The following is a 6896-nucleotide window of genomic DNA, read 5'->3' on the forward strand; positions in this document are numbered from 1 at the left end:
TTCTTGAAGAGATCTCTAATCTTTCTCATTCTGTTGTTTTCCTCTATTTCTTTGCATTGATCACTGAGGAAGGCTTTCTTATCTCTTCTTGCTATTCTTTGGAACTCTACATTCAGATGCTTATATCTTTCCTTTCTCCTTTGCTTTTTGATTCTCTTCTTTTCATAGCTATATGTAAGGCCTCCCCAGACAGCCATTTTGCTTTTTTGCATTTCTTTTCCATGGGGATGGTCTTGATCCCTGTCTCCTGTACAGTGTCATGAACCTCCGTCCGTAGTTCTTTAGGCACTCTATCTATCAGATCTAGCCCCTTAAATCTATTTCTCACTTCCACTGTATAATCATAAGGGATTTGATTTAGGTCATACCTGAATAGTCTAGTGGTTTTCCCTACTTTCTTCAATTTAAGTCTGAATTTGGCAACAACAAGTTCATGTTCTGAGCCACAGTCAGCTCCTGGTCTTGTTTTTGTTGACTGTATAGAGCTTCTCCATCTTTGGCTGCAAAGAATATAATCAATTTCATTTCAGTGTTGACCATCTGGTGGTGTCCATGTGTACAGTCTTATCTTGTGTTGTTGGAAGAGGGTGTTTGCTATGACCAGTGAATTTTCTTGGCAAAACTCTATTAGTCTTTGCCCTGCTTCATTCCGTATTCCAAGGCCAAATTTTCCTGTTACTCCAGGTGTTTCTTGACTTCCTATTTTTGCATTCCAGTCCCCTATAATGAAAAGGACATCTTTTTTTGGGTGTTAGTTCTAAAAGGTCTTGTAGGTCTTCAGAGAACCGTTCAACTTCAGCTTCTTCAGCGTTACTGGTTGGGGCATAGACTTGGATTACTGTGATATTGAATGGTTTGCCTTGGAAACGAACAGAGATCATTCTGTCGTCTTTGAGATTGCATCCAAGTACTACATTTCAGACTCTTTTGTTGACCATGGTGGCTACTCCGAAGAATTGATGCTTTTGAACTGTGGTGTTGGAGAAGACTCTTGAGAGTCCCTTGGACTGCAAGGAGATCCAACCAGTCCATTCTGAAGGAGATCACTCCTGGGATTTCTTTGGAAGGAATGATGCTAAAGCTGAAACTCCAGTACTTTGGCCACCTCATGAGGAGAGTTGACTCATTGTAAAAGACTCTGATGCTGGGAGGGATTGGGGGCAGGAGGAGAAGAGGATGACAGAGGATGAGATGGCTGGATGGCATCATTGACTCGATGGACGTGAGTCTGAGTGAACACCGGGAGTTGGTGGAAAGTTGGGAACTCTGGAAAGTTTCACTTCCTTGCAAATCAGAAGTGGTCAAACAGGAGATGGCAAGAGTGAACGTCAACATTCTAGGAATCAGCGAACTGAAATGGACTGGAATGGGTGAATTTAACTCTGATGACCATTATATCTACTACTGCCGGCAGGAATCCCTTAGAAGAAATGGAGTAGCCATGATGGTCAACAAAAGAGTCCAAAATGCAGTACTAGGATGCAATCTCAAAAACGACAGAATGATCTCTGTTCATTTTCAAGGCAAACCATTCAATATTACAGTAATCCAAGTCTATGTCCCAGCCAGTAACACTGAAGAAGCTGAAGTTGAACAGTTCTATGAAGACCTACAAGACTTTTTAGAACTAACATCCCAATCTGTAGAGTTCCTGTAATCAAATCCCACTGGACTTCAAAATCAGGTTTCCTGGGGATTCCCAGGCCCTTCCCCCAGGCTGGGGAGCCTGATATGGGGCCTAGAATCTTCACAATAGTGTGACAACCTCTTTGGTATTATTGTTCTCCAGTTTGTGGGTGACCCACCCTGCGAGTATAGGATTTGATTTTATCATGATTGTGCCCCTCCTACTGTTTCATTGTGGCTTTTTCTTTGTCCCTGGATGTGGGGTATCTATTTTTTGGTGGGTCCCGTGTCTTCCTGTTGATGGTTGTTCAGCACCTAATTGTGATTTTGGTGCTCTGGTAGGAGAAGATGAGTGCACGTCCTTCTCTCTGTCGTCTTGAACCAATCCTCTTGTATGACATGTTTTAAAAAGTATTTCTGCCTACCTTGGGTACTGGTTTTTCTCTGACGGTGCCAAACACATGTGCTCACAGATACAAGCATCCACACTCGTTTCTTTCAAGACAAGCTGGTCAGTTTCATCCCTGGATCTGAGTCAAGTCTTGGTGTAGAAGCCATGCACAGGGACCAACCATCTGACTGCTCTTGTGAATGTAGTCAACTTGCTTACTCTGCATTTTGCTTCTAGGTACCCTAAACTCCTGATGGCCACTTCCTATACTTATGAATGTTTTCATATAAATCTTTAATCTATCTTGGAATTAATTTTAGCATATGCTCTGCATCTGTATTAGTTAGCTATTACTGCACAACAAGTTATATCCCCGCCCCCCCAAAATACTGCCTTAAAAAACTAATGTAATTTATTTTCTCTTGGTTTTTGTGGGTCATGAATTCACTCAGGGTACAGTGGGTGTGGCTTATTTCTGCTCACAATATTCTGGATAGAATCTTAATGCTGAGAACTAAAATCATCTGAAAGCTTGACGGGGTCTGGAAGATCTGGTTCCAAAGTGCCTCCATCACATGGCTAGTTGTTAATTCTATCATACTGGTTCCCTTTCCATGGGCATTTCCACAGGGCTTGTTGAGTGTCTTCATGCCAATGGTTTCCACCAAAGTAAGTAATCTTAGAGAAGAACAGGCCAAGTTCTATTCTCTTTATGACCTACCCCCAGAAATCACAAAAAAGCATTCCTAACACATTCTATGCATTAAAAGCAAGTCAGTGTTTCTCTACCCTTCCTCCACACTTTCAAAGCAGAAGAGTTAGATTCCACCTGTTGAAGGGTAGGGGGTTATAATGAGCAGATATATTTTAAAAGCATTATATAATCTAACTTAAGTTTTGTCCAAGTTTATAATCATCCAATCTCATATTGAATAGTCTATCATCATTCCAATTTCAGCCATTCAGTTCAGTTCAGTCCAGTCACTCAGTCGTGTCTGACTCTTTGCGACCCCATGAATTGCAGCACGCCAGGCCTCCCGGTCCATCACCAACTCCCAGAGTTCACTTAAGCTCACGTCCATCGAGTCAGTGATGCCATCCAGCCATCTCATCCTCTGTCATCCCCTTCTCCTCCTGCCCACAATCCCTTCCAGCATCATAGTCTTTTACAATGAGTCAACTCTCTGCATGAGGTGGCCAAAGTACTGGAGTTTCAGCTTTAGCATCATTGCTTCCAAAGAACATCCAGGACTGATCTCCTTTAGAATGAACTGGTTGGATGTCCTTGCAGTCCAAGGGACTCTCAAGAGTCTTCTCCAACACCACAGTTCAAAAGCATCAATTCTTCGGTGTTCAGCTTTCTTCACAGTCCAACTCTCACATCCATACATGACCACTGGAAAAACCATAGCTAAAATCAAATATAAATTTGTGTCTATCCCACTTTTCAGTCTTTACTTGCATTATGTTTTAGCCTAGTATACCAGAGAAGGTGACTTCTTTGAGCAAAGAAAGGACTAGGAGAGAAAGAAGGGAATCTCGAGAGGAAAAGCTAAAAGAAGAGAGAGACATGGGAAAAGGGAAAGGTGTTTTTCAAAACAATGAAAAGTATGTTGCTTTTCTCAATCATCCTCATCAAGGGGAGTTGGTTGGGATGAAGCTGTGAGCTCAAGTCTGGCACTGAAGACCCTTATCCTGTTCATTCAGACATGTGGGCTGCAAGGCTTGCCTCCTGGTTAGATGATGCCTCTGGTGACCTTCAGCAGGACATAAGGATGGAGTTGTCTTTTCAACAATGAGGACACTTGAAGGCCACAGACACTCACTCTAAGGCAGGCTGAGACCTCAGGAGCACACTCTAGGGGAGCAGAAGAGGCAGGATATTGGGAAAGGGTAGGGCTAGAAATACCTTAGTACACAACCCTGATTGAACAAGTAACAGCTATACTGAAAGATAGTTGGTTAGAGGAGTGATAACTTAGAATTTTTCAGCCATAACAGAACAGGGGCCTGAGTCAGGCAGGGATGGCTTCATGCGGCCAGGGTATCTTTCAAAATAAGCTGACACCGCCATAGCTCTGAAACCAGGAAAGGGCCTGGAAACCCACAGGGAGAGGTTGGTCATATTCACCTGGGGACCAGGCTGACAGCCAAGTAGCTGAATTTGGGGGAGGATCCAAGGTCAACAAGGAAAGGGCAAAATATAAGTCTGAAAAAGCAGGACTTTGGAACAAACAGAGCTGGGGCCTGCGTTTCACACCAAATGTGGTGTGGGAAGACAGAACTGACGCTGGATGCCCCCTGCTGGAGAGGATGTGGCATCTGACTGGCTCCCAGGAAGGAAAGTGAAAAAGTGAAAGTGAAGTAGCTCATTGGGACCCCACGGACTGTAGCCTGCCAGGCTCCCCTGTCCATGAGATTTTTCAGGCAAGAGTACTGGAATGTGTTGCCATTTCCTTCCCCACAGGATCTTACTGACCCAGGGATCGAACCTGGGTTTCCCCACATTGCAAGCAGATGCTGTACCCTCTGAGCCCCCAGGAGAGTTTGCCTCAAAATCCAAGTGAATTTAGTCTCAAAGAGGAGGTTGTCATGTGGAGTACCCCTCTCTCCTCAGCACCCTACCAATGCCTAGTGATATCTGGAGCACAGGGTCTTCTTCCCCCTGCATACAGATCAAGTTTGCACGTGAATCTTGGCACCTGGACCCATCAATCATCAGCTCAAGAAAGCTCGCAGTGGGGGGAATTAAGGGAGGGTCATGTTCGGCTGAAGAGCCTGCACAGTCTGTGTCTTTGGCCCTCATTTCTTTCTTTTCTTTAAAAATAATTTATTGATTTGGCTGTGCCAGGTCTTGGTTGTGGTGTGCAGGGTCTTTTGGTCACAGCATGCAGGATCTTTAGTTGCAGGATGTGAGATCTAGTTCCCTGACCAGGGATCAAACCCAGGCCCCCAGCACTGGGAGCTGGGAATCTTAGCCATCAGACCACCAAAGAAGTCCCTGACCCTCTGTTTCTAAGTTTGACATTTGAACATGGCATCTCTTGGCAGAGTCTGTGCTGCTTTGGGGACTGTCTTGCTTTCAGTAACAACAGTAGTGGTCATGATGATGGTCACCAGCATGCAAACATCCAAGAAGCCATGAGAATCAACATAACTGGCCTGCTGGGGAGTCAGTTCCAGACAACATGATCAGAAAACGTGATCTGACACGAGAATGGAGCAGTTCACAAAAAGCACCAGACAAGCTGAAACACTCAGGATCTTTCTCATTTGTGAGTGCAATAGACAGCTTTGACCCTCAGACAAAAAAGAGGGCTTCCCTTGCATCAGATTTAAACTGCTACTTCCATCTATAGGCCTTTTATCTGCTTGTTTGCCTTGCTTTTAATCTCTCCCAGCCCTCTTCCATGTGTGAAATGAGATTAAGCACCGCTCTTCCACAAAATTAAGACCAGGAAATTTGTGTGTTAAGATGAAACAGGATCATAGCAAATAGTAGTGATTTCCTTTTTCAAGCAAATTTTTTTTTTTTTAATTTTGGGAAAGTATACCTAACATAAAATTTACCATTGAAGTCATTTAAAGTGTACAGTGCAATGGTATTAGGTTACACTCACATTGTTGTGCAGCCATTGCCACCATCCATCTTGAGAGCTTTTTCATCTTCTCAGACCAAAACTTTGTTCCATTGAACACTGACACTCCATTCCCCTCCCCCCAGCCCCTAGTAACCACTAGACTTCCTTCTGTTTCTGTAAATGTGACTACTCTAGGTACCTAATATCCTCATATAAGCAGACTCATACAGTATTTGTCTTTTTGTGACTGACTTATTTCATTTAATGTCTTCCTTCAGATATATACCCGGAAGTGGAATTGCTGGATCATGTGGTAGTACCATTAAGATTTTTCTCTGTCCTGTTTTCCACAATGGCTGTACCAATTTAGATTCCCTCAAACAAAGCACGAGTTCCTTTTATCACATCCTTGCCAACATTTGTTGTCTCTTGTTTTTTTGATAATAGACATCCTAAAAGATGACCATTATATCTACTACTGTGGGCAAAAATGCGTTAGAATAAATGGAGTAGCCATAATAGTCAACAAAAGAGTCTTAAATGCAGTACTTGGATGCAATCTCAAAAATGACAGAATGATCTCTGTTCATTTCCAAGGCAAACCGTTCAATATCATGGTAACCCAAGTCTATGCCCCCAGTGAGTAATGCTGAAGAAGTTGAAGTTGAACAGTTCTATGAAGACCTACAAGACTTTTTAGAACTAACACCCAAAAAAGATGTCCTTTTCATTATAGAGGACTGGAATGCAAAAGTAGGAAGTCAAGATACACCTGGAGTAACAGGCAAATTTGGCCTTGGAGTATGGAATGAAGCAGGGCAAAGGCTAATAGAGTTTTGCCAAGAGAATGCACTGTCATAACAAACACCCTCTTCCAACAACACAAGAGAAGACTCTACACATGGACATCACCAGATGGTCAACACCGAAACCAGATTGATTATATTCTTTGCAGCCAAAGATGGAGAAGCTCTATACAGTCAGCAAAAACAAGACCAGGAGCTGACTGTGGCTCAGATCATGAACTCCTTATTGCCAAAATCAGACTTAAATTGAAGAAAGTAGGGAAAACCACTAGGCCATTCAGGTATGACCTAAATCAAATCCCTTATGATTATACAGTGGAAGTGAGAAATAGATTTAAGGGCCTAGATCTGATAGACAGAGTGCCTGACGAACTATGGATGGAGGTTCGTGACATTGTACAGGAGACAGGGACCAAGACCATTCCCAAGAAAAAGAAAGGCAAAAAGGCAAAATGGCTGTCTGAGGAGGCCTTACAAATAACTGTGAAAAGA

At 43.1% G+C, this 6896-nt stretch overlaps 1 pseudogene; it reads left to right on the top strand.

Annotated features, from left to right (window-relative positions):
• Positions 1-6896, top strand: part of LOC104992851 — a 70081-nt pseudogene that overhangs the window by 57174 nt on the left and 6011 nt on the right.

This window comes from Bison bison, unplaced genomic scaffold, assembly GCF_000754665.1.
Source record: "Bison bison bison isolate TAMUID 2011002044 unplaced genomic scaffold, Bison_UMD1.0 scf7180017864224, whole genome shotgun sequence".
Classification (NCBI taxonomy): domain Eukaryota; kingdom Metazoa; phylum Chordata; class Mammalia; order Artiodactyla; family Bovidae; genus Bison; species Bison bison.